Genomic DNA, 13,247 nt, shown 5'->3' with positions numbered 1-13,247 from the left:
ATATTAGCTCCCGACCCTATTTCTAAACCGTTCCTTAATCCAACGTTGCACAGAAGCTCAATTCTGATTTTGATCACCAAACGTGATCAAAAATGCAAAATTTGCCATACAAATTCCAACTTAACAATCTTAATGTTGCTATAAAATTCTCAATTTTGTCATAAAATACCTCAAACATCACCAACCAACTTCAAACTTCAAAACCCCGCCATGGCGCACAGCAATAATTAATTTGCCATTTTAATAATTAACTCCATTACTCTCTATCTACAAAAACCTTCAATAAATTAAAAAATAAGAATACGTGAATAAAAAAAATTAAGGCACAGCCAGTATAAAGGATTAACTCCAATAATGAGTAAATCAAATTAGAAATTTATGACATTCAAATAAGATATTTATTTTTATTTTTTTTCGGACCACCGCACATACATTCTTGATTCCTCAAATTGTGAACTAGGAACGACTGATGACGATCGTAAAAATAATAATAATAATTTTTTTTAGGTTCTTTTCTTTATCTTCTCTTGACTCGTGGACACCACATGGGATTTGTTCTCTTCTTGTTTGTTCCATCCAAGATGCTGAAATAAGCGCATAAAATTTGGAATTTCCGGATCAATATTTATAGTCAATTCTTTTTTGTTTGATTCTGAAAATTTTTCTTTTGTTGCCTTTTTATTCTACGCAGGCAATCAAGAATCCATCAACTGTTTATCTCTCTTATTGACTAATTATTATTAATGCTTTGCCCTTTAATTATCTTCCTCGGCTGTTGTTGATGGAAGTAAGGAAAAAAATATTCGTCACGTCTTGTAATACCGATTTGGAGCTTGTGTGTTGACACTATCTTGAGGTAAGGCTTGGCTTTAAAGCTTTTTATGAAAAATATGGATTGTGAATTAATTAGAGCAGTCAGCTGCAGAAATTATGAAAATGTAAGTTAAAAGCTTGTTTAAAATGTTTTGTAAATTATGTTGGATTGGTTGGAATTGAGCGGGGAGCTAAAGCGCATTTGTGGCTGGTAATGTAAGTTGATCTATTGTAATTTTGGATTTGCCTGAATTAAATGCAGGGTTTCATAAATGCAAAACAAACAGCAGACCTGAGCATCTAGAACAATAGAAAAGGCAGATCTACAATTTTTCGACAATCCCTAGAAAGATGAAGCATATTGATGCAGGTTGAATGCATTTCAAAGCCCAAATATCATATAAGAGTCACTATAGGCATAATTACGTTACCTCGTGGACAGCAAGATGTGAAAGTGCTTTCTTGGCATCATAATGGCTCTTTCGAACCCATTTTATCTAATAAAAACTGAATTTGGTTCATTAAAATGTTCGGGAAGGTTCGGGTTGAAGCATACTTAATGCACGAGATTAAAACAGCCTCTAGACAACGTTAGATTTGGGAACAGGTCAAGAATTCGAATAATAAAATGAAAATTCCGTTCGAAAGCTTCAAGATTGCTCAATAAAATATTGCCCGAGCAGCACAGCTTGAATTTTAGGCCAGCACTTCGTTACCATAAGATGCGAAGTTGTCATAACTACAGCGTGATGGCTGATTTTCACCGATTTTTACGGTTAAAAAATGCAATTTGTCGATTGCCGCATTGTGCCGCTTAGGTCGATTGATTCATTAGCATTAACAATCCAGTCCAGACCATACAACATCCAAACAAGCTTCACCAACATCAACTTATTTAGCATAATCATATTCTTATCTAAAAATACCTCAAGACACTTCAAAAGCATTTTAAATATTTTCATAAATTTGCATTTATTGCTGTCTTGTTCTCCTATCAGCAGACCTCCAAAGTGTTTGGACACATCAAAAAGACACGAAACTGCTCATAATTTTTCAACAAGTTTATTCATATTTTTTTTTTTTATCAAAAACCACTGCCACACCCAACCAATCTGTCAGTCACAATATCTAAAAATACTTGCACTATTTGCTATAATTCAAAATGAAAAGAGTCAGAAATGCGAAATGTCACAATAATTTATAGATCCAGTCAGTAAGCATTTTTTTTATCGCTAAAATGTATTTATGACTCAAGGTGACAATTTGATGGATTGTCAAAAAAATAGCCACGACGTAAAAATTAATTAAAAAAGTCTTTGTTGTTGCTTTTTACTGAGAAAAATCAGTGCATGAAATATGACGGAACTGGATCAGTATTTAGCAATTAGTCGCAATAGTCGACCAAGTTAATTAATGATTGTTCATTTTAAATAAATTTTTGCAGTCGGACACTGAAGTTTAGGTAATCATGTATCGGACGAGAAGCATTTTTTTGGATTCTTTGGAAATAGGAATCAAGATTTAAAGTCAAATGCATGCCGAAAAACAAGTTCGTGAGTTATTTTTAATTTAGACTTAGTCAAGATTGAATGGATTTGTATTGCGATGTTGTGATTTTATAAAGGAGCTGTCGTGACTTTATTGGATAGACATTTTGTAATGATTGAGATATTGTCAAGATATTGGGATCTGATGGGAATCAGGCCTGTGTCCTTATTCTTGCAAAAGTCGACTCACTTGCAGATTGACTTAATAATTTAGATTCTAGACCAGGACTGCACCACTATACCTTCTCGTCGTGTAGGTAATCTTCGCAAAGCTGAAACTTTAAGCAATAAAAATTAAGAACTTGGTTTATTTCTTTTGGATTTGGATTCCATTTGGTGGCCATTTGTCTTCTTAATGGATGCAGATACTTTTTGGTGTTGATAAGTGTGTCTGCTATGGAGATTCAGACGCTCCTTGGCAGAGCCTTTGTGTCACTCGAGTATCCTTCTTCATTACTATCAAAAAGTATCCTCAGAATCAAGGACACAGTTAGAAACAAATCACATCACGATTAAATTAGCAGAATCGTCCTGTCCAGCTAGAATAGAAGGCAAATCTCTAATAAATCAAGCAAATATTAAGCTTATCCTTAGCAAAATAGATAAAGACTCCCAAAAAAGTCCACAATTCATTGAACCCTAATTTCTCACCATTTTGCATTTTACAATTTGCAAACAATCACGCCACACTCAACTCCATTCATCCTCAAAAAAGAAAATTCCTCATCTACATTCCCAAGCAGAATCTCCATCATCTCACACAAAAAAAAGGGTCAAGAAAGGCAATTGAACTAAATTGAAATTCATTATAACTAATTGAAAAAATTCAATCTATTTTAAAAAAAAAAAAACTTTTTCAAAGAGAGAAACACACAAAAAAGTCTAAGCAAAAAAAAAGAGTGAGTACACAGTCATCACCATACTGCTACCGATGATCATGATGAAAAGAAAATTTGAAAAGAATGAAATAAAAAAAATAGTTTGAATTGTTAATGCTTAAAAATAATCTTAAATAGGCTTCACAATTCAACTACTGTTTGAGTTACGTCGCAATAGATCACAATGGGTATCTCTTGTTTGTTGGTTTTTCTAAGGCCGAAACGAAACGATCTCTTTTTTTATGTTTAAAGTCTTCTTCTTTTTCTTGGGAGTTCAGTTGAAATGGATGTTAATAGAGAGTAAAAGAGAGAGATAAGAAGAGGAGTAAGTTTAGATGAGTTGCATTAATTAGTTGGTTTGGGATAAAGCGCAGTTTTGGTATGGATTGTATGTTGTGGGTTTCTCTAGATCAATGGTGGGAAACCTGTGTGTTTTGACATACTAGAGTGCCGCCAAAAATGTATGGAAATGTCATAAGCCGCATTTCGTGTGCGGTTTCGGTCAGGGCTTGTCACCAAGGTGTGCCGTGAATATAAAAGACTGTTGACTAGAGTTGTCAATTATTTGTGTTTTTACTATTTGTACAAATACCAAATACCCAAATATCGAGACCCCCAAATATTGCACAAATACCAAATATTTTTGAAAGTATGGATATGACCCTAGAAACATCTGAATTTTCAAAAAATTGCCAGTATTTTCATGCTTAGTGTACAATTAATAATAACAATCAACTTAGAAGTAATGAAATTAATTGTTTTCCGAAGAAAAATATTCAAAAAGTCATATAAATTAATCAGTCATATGATTAGAAAATTTCGACCTAAAACATTCTATGCAAAGAAGGTTCGTTCAACACTTGTTGACGTAGATTGAATGGACTACAATGAAATATACCGCTCCTCTAACTTCTAAGTCCTGTTTTTTAATATTTTTGATTAATTTAATGTCTAGATCTTAGTCTTTTCATGACTCCAGTCATTCTAATCAAAGGACATGAAGTGCGATTTTCTATCTCTTCGTCTTGACTTTCAAAACCACAAAATGTGTTAAATTTTTGTAATCACTGGATATTTAATCAAAACAATGGTCAAAAATTCTAAAAAAGTATTTCAAAATTTTATACTTGAAGATTTTCCAAAAAATTTCATTCTTGCTTTACATTTAACTCTTATGCTGTTTGATACAAATTATTTGGTTTGAAAATACAAATTATTTGGTGACCCAAATAGTTTCATAATGGACCAAATACCCAAATATTGGTATTTGTAATTGACAACAGTGTTGACCACTGCTCTAGATTGTAAGTCATTCCGTTTTGGAAGCTGATAGGACTGTAACATATTATAAAAGAAATGAGGCAATGTGTGAGTCGCGAATCACATGAACGCCAATAACAACGAAAAAGGATTCAAACCTCGACTTAATTTTACTTGTGATCGAACCCAGGTCAATTGGATCAGTTGAGCGACACTCGTCGCTGAGTTAACGCTGCTTCTCCGCTGCCTTTTGTATTATGACAAAAATGCACCAACTAATTAAATATTAAAGAATTCCTTCTATAAATTGAAACATCAAGCTTCATAGAGACTAGCAACCACAAACAACCCTAAAACACATGACAACAAGTCATCCCAAAGTCCCTCCTTCATCCACCACCAACAAAATCCAGCTCAAAAAAAAAAATTCAAAGATGATTGTATTATAATTGTGAAATGCGGCACAATGATTATGAATACATACAACATATGCCATTGATTGATTATGATTCTTTTGTTATTCACGTCCATAGAGCTTCGCGGCCGCGCATCTATTTCTCTTTTTTTTATAACTATCATTCCTTATTTCAAAAGGCCCCCAAGCGAATAGAGAATAATTAACTGTATATATTTTCTATTCAGCCTCACTAATTAATAAAATCGTTCTCTTTCTCTCCATCCGAGTTCGGGCTACTATATTACTTATAATCTATTACTTACTTACACTCTATGATTGCTTACTTTGCCTCATTACTATTATTGGCATGGGAAAATTTTTAAAATTTCTTCACTTCATTTGCTGAATTTTTTTTTTCGTGCCTCCTTCTTCTTAATTGTGTCTAGTTTGGCTGTATGTGAAATTTATTGTACACATACTAATGAGATGATACTGGACTCGATACTTATGCTTATTAATTATGCAAAATAGACTTCAATGGAGACTAGAACATGCTGCTGTTGCTTATGGGAATCGAAATTCTTATCAGTTGGAATTCTTTGATGTGAATTATTGGAAATATTAACGGAAATATGCTATGAGATCTGTGAGATTTCCCATAAGAACTATGAGCATTTTTGGGAAGATTTTAATTAGATTAAACGCTTCAACTGTAATGTTTTGTAATCTACGGATATGCGTGAGATTCTTTTACTAATTTTATGAAGACTGTTGCGAAAAGTCAACATGACAAGTTCTGGTGTCAGTTTATCTACGCAGGTTATGGCTATGATGTTCTGGGAAATATTTTGTGATGATTTTCATGGGAACGGGTTCAGGTTAATTGAGGAATTTATCAATTTTTGATTGCTTACTTTCCTTGTCGAGGGCGCACGATGGCCCATTGCCAATTAGAGTTAGTCGGAAGCTGAATCTGCCTTTAGATAACTTATGTCCGTTTTAAATTCCTCGAATTATTGATTATAGTAAAAAAATTACTTTCTTACCTTCGCTAGGCATACAGATGAATTGTGATCAATTGGCTGATTATCTTAGTTGTATTAAAAAGATGGCGATGGCTTGCTAGACTAACGTAGCCTGTATTAACCAGAGCCTCGCTTGACTTCACTCCACTTCGTGGCTTGTATTGACGGTCTCCATCACTAGAAGGTGAGTAAGATGGTATATGATTGAGTTAAGCTAAGAATGACATTAAATCACGTATGATGTAGGTTTATCACCTTTAGGAGACCTAGTAACTAAAGTTTCTCGAAGTCTTGTTCTACCCGGAACAAGATTACTCGGGATTCGGTCTCGGAATCCGGTCAGCAACCCTTAGTAGTAATCTAACAGTTACTATTAAACAATTTATTGCAAAACTACTTCGACTCTAAAATGCAGGTCTGTAGTTGTTGACCAAACCTCAACAAAATTGCATTCATAGTTCGAGAACCGAACTTGTTGAGATTCTTGATCATTCATAGTTTCAAGTTAAAAACCAATTAAATTCAAATCTAAAATCAAAGAATAGAACTCACTTAACCTTTGACATCTTAAGTCCAATGCTCTTCCATCACGACCACTACTATCATTCATTCCAGCAACAACCATTGTCCTTACCAAAACTCTGTAAAATATTAAAAAGATGAAAAATTAAAAAGACTTTAAAAATATTTTTTTTAACTCACCGAAATGATTAATTCTTTTTTCCATATAAAGCATGACTCAAGCCAAAAAAGTTTATTAACACCCAAATATACATTCTAACTTTAAAATCAGCATATAGCGAAAAAAAAATTAAATTAAAAAATGAACGAGTTAAGAAAAAAAAAAACTTTTTTTTTTATGATCACATTAAATTCTCGATATGCGGCACCGGTCGTTTGAACTTTATCTTGTCACATTCAAAATGAATGTCGGCAAAACATCCAAAGCTCCCTTCATCATAAGGCAGCATCATTGCTAACAACAACAAACAGTCATGAAATGGATAGCATATATCGTGGTAGCACGATCATTGTTGGACCTGATGATGCTGCCTTTTTTTTATTGAGAATTCATATGAATTTCATTTATTAAAAAATGATATTGAAATGCTACAAATATTTTTGTTTTCTGTGAATATACAAATGTGTGTTGTGGATGTATCGACAAACAACAAAAAATCAAAAAATCAGCTACCGAATATTAACAAAAAAAATTGGAAGTCTTCTTTTTATGTTTTTAAATTTGAATAAAATCAGTTAAAAATTATTAATAACATCGTTCTCAACGTCGAAATATCAAGATTTTTTTTATATCATCTCTTAGGGATGTCCGATGTGATCATTAGTGTTTACATGATCGTCATGCAATGGCAGCAACACTAATTTATTAATACACAAAAAAATATTTAAATATTTTCTTCTCCATCTCTTCTTTTTTACGTTTAACCGTAATGAAATCAACTTTATTTTAAATTATGGTCCCATTAGAGATCATAAATTATATGTCATCGGAATGCTGAAGAAACCGCTTCTGTTTCGTTTTTACTGTTCGCAGGAGAAAGAGTCAGAGAGATGGGAGACGATGGAGAAGAATACAAAACAAAAAAAAATGTCTTTTGTGTAACGATGATAAAAATACTTATTTTGGATTAAAAATTCTGGAAGGTACTGGATATAAAGCGCCTTTTTTCAAATTAAGCCAAACTTGAAACTCAAACCCGGAATGGAAACTAGGAAAAAATTCAGTTCCTGGCTATCGTGACTTATGCTCTAGGTCTGATTCAATTAAATTCGACCTCTGTCCATATTTGAGTTTAAGCCGAATTTTTTACTATTTGCGCGGAAATATATGCTTTCATATGCTTTCTAGGAAAACAGTTTAGTACCACAGATCAGCAAGGTATTTGGCTCAAATTTAGAATCGTCATTTCAAATTCGTTGAATTGAATCATTTTAAAATTTGGAAGTGCAGATGAAATTCATTTTATGTAAAACGTAAAATTAGTCAAAAAAAACCTGAAACCTTTGAAATTTTGCATAAAAATTAGAAACGAGAGAAGCACAATGAAGATACTTAGGTGCCATGTTGACGACAAGGCGTAAGGGTGTCATGAACATTACGTAATGGCTGATTTTGATCCTTTTGGTCGACGGCAAATTTGACGCATCGAAATATTCATTGTTCAAAGCATTTTGTAGCAACCTAGGCTCTAAGTCGGAGCATGGTTCCCGAGATCGGAAAAGAGCATTAATGTATTTGAAGCTTCGATTCATGCCAGACAAAATTCATCCCAAACTCAACTTCTTCCACAAAATTCAGTCCTCAAAATTCAATATCTTTAAAAATTCTTCTTTTATTGCTATTTTCATATCAGAAGCTCTAAGTTGATTGTGATGATAATCAATAGAGAAAAAAGGCGTCGCTGGCTTCTTGAAAATCTACATAAACATTTTTTATTTTGCATAACAAAAATTAGCGAACACATGCCAAAAGATCTTCATGAGCAGCACAGAAACTTTGAAAGAATATTAAAAGCTTTAAAAAATTTCTTTGTTTATTGTTCTTGGGGTTAGAGGCTACTCACATGTGATGTATAGATAAGCTTACGGAAGTAGATTGGATGCTAAAGTTTCAAACATAATGCAGTCGATTATAAGCCATAAGATGATGTGAAGCAACAATTTTCATGAATTAGAAATTTTCATAAATCAAAATCGCATAAAGCAACATGAAATCTTCTAATTTGCATAGTTCCTGCATCAGTTTTCATGAATAAATTAACATTTGTGAGCATTTTAATTAAAATTATCGAAGTTTGTATCCAGACTAAGCTTTATGGCATTTTGTATTGTGATAATCAATTATTATCATATTTGATAGTGCTGATTAGGAAGTGAATTTTGATTATGAGGAAGGATAGAGGATGTTGATGTTGGGTTGGCTATTCAGATGGTTAAGGAGTAAGTAAAGTTATGGAGTTGAATGGACGGTTTTAAGGATAAATCAATTTTTGGTGCCAATTTTCATAACTATAGTCGACAAGACTTCAAATGTCATGTTCTAATTGACTTTTTACTCCAATTTTTTTTCGAGGCTTCTTAGAGAAGCCGAAGTTTGACTCCGAAACTGACCAAATGTCAAGTGCATACCTTCTCGTGGTTTACCGAGTTACCACTAAATGCAACGCTGGCGACCGAGCTCTGAGTCGGGATTTGTACTTAAAATGATAGATTAAAAGTCTATAGAAACTCTGCTTGGATGATGGCAGCCCCATAGTCAGGATATGAATGGTTAGGTTTACAATCGATCATCTCCAAACCCAACTTATACAAAGAAAGCAATATAATGCAAATTGGACTAGACTTTTCATGACAATACAACGTAATTATTTCAAGCACATTCCCTAGCACGCAAAGGATAGAGTAAGCTGAAAGTAAGGCTCGCGAGCATGCTCAACTAGTATTCTTAAGCAAATCAAACTGAAAGCATGCTCTTTGTTTGTTAGAGATTCTCCATAAAATATCTAGCCTTTCTTACTTCAATTCATCCTCACCCACAACTCCAACATTCCAATCCATCCCCACAAATCAAATTCTTCATTCCCAATTCCCGAAAATCCACAAAAACTACAAAATAATCTTCATTAATAAAAGAAAAAAAAAATCATAAAAATGTCGTGTCTTTTATTTCGCATGCGATGCTTTTGAAGTGCTGTTAAATTTCATCATATATTGCCTACCTATCGCTTAATGTCTCGCTTCTTATTTTTATTTTTTATTAGATTTCGCTGCTGGAGATTTTCTTCATCAACTAATAAGTTCTTGAAGATGATTTCGTTCCTTATATATTTTTTTTTGCTCTTTTTTATTCAATTCATAAATTTCTTCAGGGTGTCAAAATATTCAAATGAGATGCTAAAATTGTTGCTGATCATCATACAGTGTAAAGCTATTTAAGAATCCCTGAAACATATATATTCTTTCGTGTAGTTGTGTACAATAATTTCCATTTATTGCTTTTTAACTTTCGCATATCTTTTGCCAATCTCATCTCGCAATGTGGTAGCAAGCAACATTTCACTCAAAAATTTTATTTATTTATGACTTTTTTTTCATATTTTTTAATTAAATTATTTAAATGAGATTATCTACGGTATGAGATTTTTTTATATCTTTGTGTTGCAATCAAACGTGAAAAGAGAAGTTGATGAGGATTGGGAGGTGTTGTGATGACATTTGGCGCATTTTAGGGGATTTTTTTTGAGATTTTGAGGTTAGAATTGTTGATGTTTTTGTAGTTTTTATCAAAATTTCGATGATCTCCTCAACAGCATTATTGGATCTGCATCAGTCTACTCACCGTGACCACATCCAACTCCATGCCCCAATCAAACCATCTTACACCCCTAATTGTACCCTCCAAAAGATCAAACTGCTTACATCTCTCACAATACACAAGCTATGACCATATCTAGTTCCATCTCCTAATCAAACCATCTCAAACCCCCCCAAAAATACCCCATAAAAAGACAAACTGCTCACATTTCACACAATACACAACTTATGATCGTATCCAGTCCCATACCCCAACCAAACCTTCTTAAACTCCCCAAAAGTACCCCACAAAAGGACAAATTGCTCAAATCTCACACAATGCACAAGCCATGACCATATCCAACCCCATCTACCAACCAAACCACCTTGACCATCTAGAAGTACCCCAACAAAGGACAAACTACTCACATCTCACACAAAACACTTCCTTAGGCCGTATCCAGCCCCATCCTATAACCAAACCATCTTAAACCCCTAACAGTACACTACAAAAGGACAAACTGACTGAAATCTCACCAGTACATAAGCCATGACCATATCCAGCCCCCCAATCAAACAACCTCAAACCCCTAGAAATACCCCAAAATAGGACAAACTGCTCACATCTCACACCACACACCTCAAAAAAATCAGCACAACCAGTAGATCTTTTGAAATTTTCACATTTATTTCCTCCTGTGTACGAATGACTCAAGTTAGGTCAATTTGAGCCGCATACAAAATTGGATTCAAGACAGGTTGCAACACGAAAGTGTTAAAGATTGTAAACATTTTATTTATGCACGATGATTTATATTTTCAAAGAATTAAATGCTGCTTTTTTCCGTTCCTTTTACTCTCCTCATGTTATTGTGTTAATTTTATTGTTAAGTATCCATTAAAAATCTACAAAACTGTTGTGTGCGCTCAAAAAAATTAAAATTTGTGACTGTTTACATGCAAAAAAGTATTTTCGAAAGGGAAAATGCTTGAAATTTTTAGGTGATTATTGGATTAACTTAATTTGATTATGGAGTGTGCCTACTGACTAATCGTCTAAAAAACTAGCGAAATGTTTATGCAAATTTTTAAAATATTTTTGCTTGTGTTTCTTCTCATTTCATAAATTGAATACCAAAAAAAATTTTAGAAAATGAAAAGTGAGAATGTCAAGTCGTACTGTGAGACTTAATGTGGCGAAACTCAAGCGGTGTTAAAAATTAGTGTAGAATTATTGACATATTTTGAATTTTAATGAACGGTTTTTCAACGTTTCTTTTTTCGTTGATTGATTGAGTAATTAATAAGCTTGGGGTGTTGTTGGACTTGATGACGTTTTTGTGAGTTTTTGTTGTTTTTGCTTGAAAATGGTGATTCATGGAAAGTTAGGAATTTGATTGAAATTTTTAAGATTTCTCTCAAGTGACACAATGCGGCGAGTTGCATTAACCAACGGATAAATGGATCGAGCTCAGCCGTCGTAGTGCCATCAGGGGAGCGTTGTGCTTTACCGTTAATACGGCGGCATACGATGCTTTAACGAATACATTGTGCTGTTTCAGCCGGAATTGAGATTTAAATACTGAATTAAATTCATTAAGTGGAGAGACCGGAACAGACAAGGTGCATGCTTATGAGGATGCTTACTAAATTTAGCACACATATTTAGGTGAATATGCTCATTTTCTGTTAGGGCTAGGGTAAAAAGGATTATTAAAAGCAGAACTCAAAGGAGACTCAGATTTTATATGAAAATTCGACTAAACTTCAATCAAAAAATGATGAACGATAGGCAGTGATAAAGCTAGCTTCAAGTGACATATATGGGATAATTTAAATCACAATTGATTTGTCCGGCCATCGAGTTAACATGATAAGTCACAAATTCCCAGATCCTCCCCTTTAAAGCATTGCATACCAAGTAAATGCATATCAATAAGTTAAGATCATATCAAGCAACCACACAGGCCTTTAAGAATTCCATCCAATTTTTTAATTATCCCAAAAAATAATTAACCCAATTCCGTCAATCCACAAATATTCATTCAAAGACAACTAGCTCATAAAACACATAATAACAACATTCATGCCCAGAAGCCACAAACACTTTAGCATATGATAATCATGAAAATCGTTCATACTAACGCACCATAGGAATAATCCTTAACAGATTATCGTTTGTGTAAACAGACTGAACCCTACGAGCTCTCTATTCAGTTAACCACAGTCATTATTATTAACTTTTTATTTTTTTGGATGGAAATTGAATTTGTGTGTGGTGAAAAATTAATAGAAAACATGCAACAATTACTTCATGTCCCGTATTTCTGTGTGTGCATCAAAACTAATCAAAAATTAATAATAAAGGAAGCAGATAAGAATGCTCTAGAGACCATAACATTGTGGGAGGGATGATGTTAAAATTTGTTAACCAAATGTTTACATCCTCAAAAGTGCACAGCACCGTAAACGTATAAATTTCCATCATTTACCACAAAAATTATTACAGAAGGTGAAACTTCTATTTTTTTCATCATCAAATTTTTATTCGAGCGGAAGAAAATGCCTTTTTGTGAATGATTAAATCGCAACCCCTCTCTCGCTCTGTGCCTTGTTTGCTGTTGCAGTGTAATTGTTATGAAATGTTTTGTTGAACCCCTTTATGTATGACTGTATGTGATGCAAGACAATGAAAAGTATAATGTTACAGAATTGTTAGCTGGAATTTGAAGTAAGGTTGGTGATTTTTGAGATTAAATTGGTGACTGACTAGTGATGATTTAGGGAACTAGAGACAAATCTGGTTGTCTAACGAAGAATGACACTAAGGCTTGAAATCATGAAAATTTAAGGATTAATTCATTCAATTTCAAGAATATTTTCCAATTAAGTCTTAAATTACTAGGACTGGAGCGTAACTAGGGTTTCTTAAAGTTATATGTACCGAAACCTACCTGAAACCAATAATGGAACCGAGATCGAGACTACAAGGTCTGAAATAACCGAGACTGGG

At 33.5% G+C, this 13,247-nt stretch overlaps 1 long non-coding RNA gene across 1 annotated transcript; it reads right to left on the bottom strand.

Annotated features, from left to right (window-relative positions):
* Nucleotides 1-375: 375 nt before the first annotated feature.
* Nucleotides 376-1,959, bottom strand: LOC139098429 (uncharacterized). Its single transcript, XR_011545198.1, has 2 exons — nt 1,740-1,959; nt 376-875 (listed from the first exon to the last, which is right to left on the bottom strand). It is a non-coding gene; the product is annotated as an uncharacterized lncRNA (long non-coding RNA).
* Nucleotides 1,960-13,247: the final 11,288 nt, after the last annotated feature.

This window comes from Chironomus tepperi, unplaced genomic scaffold (genome assembly GCF_022539635.2).
Source record: "Chironomus tepperi strain 1889 unplaced genomic scaffold, CSIRO-AGI_Ctep_v1 contig_445, whole genome shotgun sequence".
Classification (NCBI taxonomy): domain Eukaryota; kingdom Metazoa; phylum Arthropoda; class Insecta; order Diptera; family Chironomidae; genus Chironomus; species Chironomus tepperi.
This window is presented reverse-complemented; position numbering and strand designations above follow the sequence as displayed.